The sequence below is a fragment of the Triturus cristatus genome, chromosome 7 (assembly GCF_964204655.1).
Source record: "Triturus cristatus chromosome 7, aTriCri1.1, whole genome shotgun sequence".
In the NCBI taxonomy this organism is placed as follows: domain Eukaryota; kingdom Metazoa; phylum Chordata; class Amphibia; order Caudata; family Salamandridae; genus Triturus; species Triturus cristatus.
Window position 1 is genome coordinate 282393472 of NC_140590.1, and position 1663 is coordinate 282395134.

General features: G+C 43.0%; 1 non-coding gene across 1 annotated transcript; it reads left to right on the forward strand.

The window, feature by feature from the left end:
• The first annotated feature begins 1273 nt into the window (after window positions 1-1273).
• Window positions 1274-1344, forward strand: TRNAG-GCC (transfer RNA glycine (anticodon GCC)). Its single transcript has one exon. It is a non-coding gene; the product is annotated as a tRNA-Gly (tRNA).
• Window positions 1345-1663: the final 319 nt, after the last annotated feature.

Below are 1663 nucleotides of genomic sequence, written 5' to 3' on the forward strand. Positions count from 1 at the left end.
CCATTTAAGGAGGGCTGCTTTGGGCATCAGAAGTGTATTTCTGGTGCTCAGATCAGTCCATCCCTTACTGACGAGGCCCTTCAGGGGAAAAGATACAAATTGAGATCGAGTACCTTTCTAGGGAAGGAGGCTTTGCTGTCTCAATCTGTACCCCCAGGGCAAGTCCCTAATAAGACAAAACTTAGGAGGCGGCCTGATAAGGCTAGTAAGGATGGTAAACTGACCCCTATTAAGGATAGGAAGAAGAAAGCTAATCAACCCCCAGGTAGGGTGACTCCGTCTTTAAGGTCTTACTTTAAATTGAACATGCAGGACAATAAGGTAGTAGAAAGGCAGGGAGAGAAGCAAGGAGCAGCCCTGGTTCAGAACACTAAGCCACCAGAAAAGGCCATTCTGTTAGCAAATAGATGTGCAGTTCTCTCTGAGGCCAGCCCCTTATCCGGGGGAGACATCGATCTGAGCAGTATCGACGAGAGGAATGAAAATGTAATTCCCGACAGGGGTCAGGGGATTACAACACCTGGCCCAGATTTAATCCAGGAGATGCTGACACAGCTGTCTTTAGAGATAAAAGAACATTTTTCCACTTCCGAAACAAATCAGAAAAAGATTCAAGACACATGCTCTAATCTGGAGGAAAGCATTGCTGCTCTAGCACATCGTATGGAGGACCTGGAGAATAAGTTGGGAGAATTTACTCTAGATGTAAAAGAGAACACCCTAGAACTAGGTAGGCTAAAGGAAAGAGAGAGAGATCTCTCAGAAAGACTGGAGAGACTTGAAAATAAATCCAGAAGGAACAACATCAGGATCCTGGATTTAGCAGAAGGCCTGGAGGGGGACAATATTATGGCTTTTGTTATTGGGATTTTCACTAAATCATTTCCCCAGGTTGCATCGACATCTGTCTGAGAGGCCGAGATTCAACGGGTCAACAGGGACCCATTTAAGCTTAATCCAGGACGGAAGAAACCAAGAAAAATCTTGGTGTATACAATCATATTCCCTGAAGGAGCAACTACTTGGGGCCGGGTTGAAGTCCAAATGCATTCAGTTACAAGGTTCAACTTGTAGAATAAGATCAGATATCGGTCGCATCACAGAGGACAGAAGGTGGGAGCTGGGTAAGCGGATTGACTCACTGAAAGAATTGGGAGCACAAGTCCAGTTAAGATTTCCGGCCTTCTTGAAAGTCATGCTTGATAATAAGATGTACAACTTTAGATCCCCATAAGATGTAGACAATTTTTTATTACTTAAAAAATCTGCAGCCGCATTGGTGGTTCAGTGGTAGAATTCTCGGCTGCCACGCGGGAGGCCCGGGTTCGATTCCCGGCCAATGCACCAGTAATGGAAACGGCCTTCCAAATATGGAAAATATGTAAACGAAGACTCCGTTTGGATAGTAATTTTAATTTTTATATGCCCCTATTTGACAATCCATCGTTGCCACCAATATTTTCAGACCATATCATGCAGCGCTGGCAAACTTTTAATATTTGTCAGCTTGGGGATCTTTTTCCGAATGAACAATTTACAACATTTTCGTACCTTCAACAACTATATAATTTACCCAAAGCAGACTTTTTAAAATACCTTCAAATACGCAGCTTCCTAAACTCTGAAAATTTAGTTAATTCTAATAAAATTAAGAAACATGAGG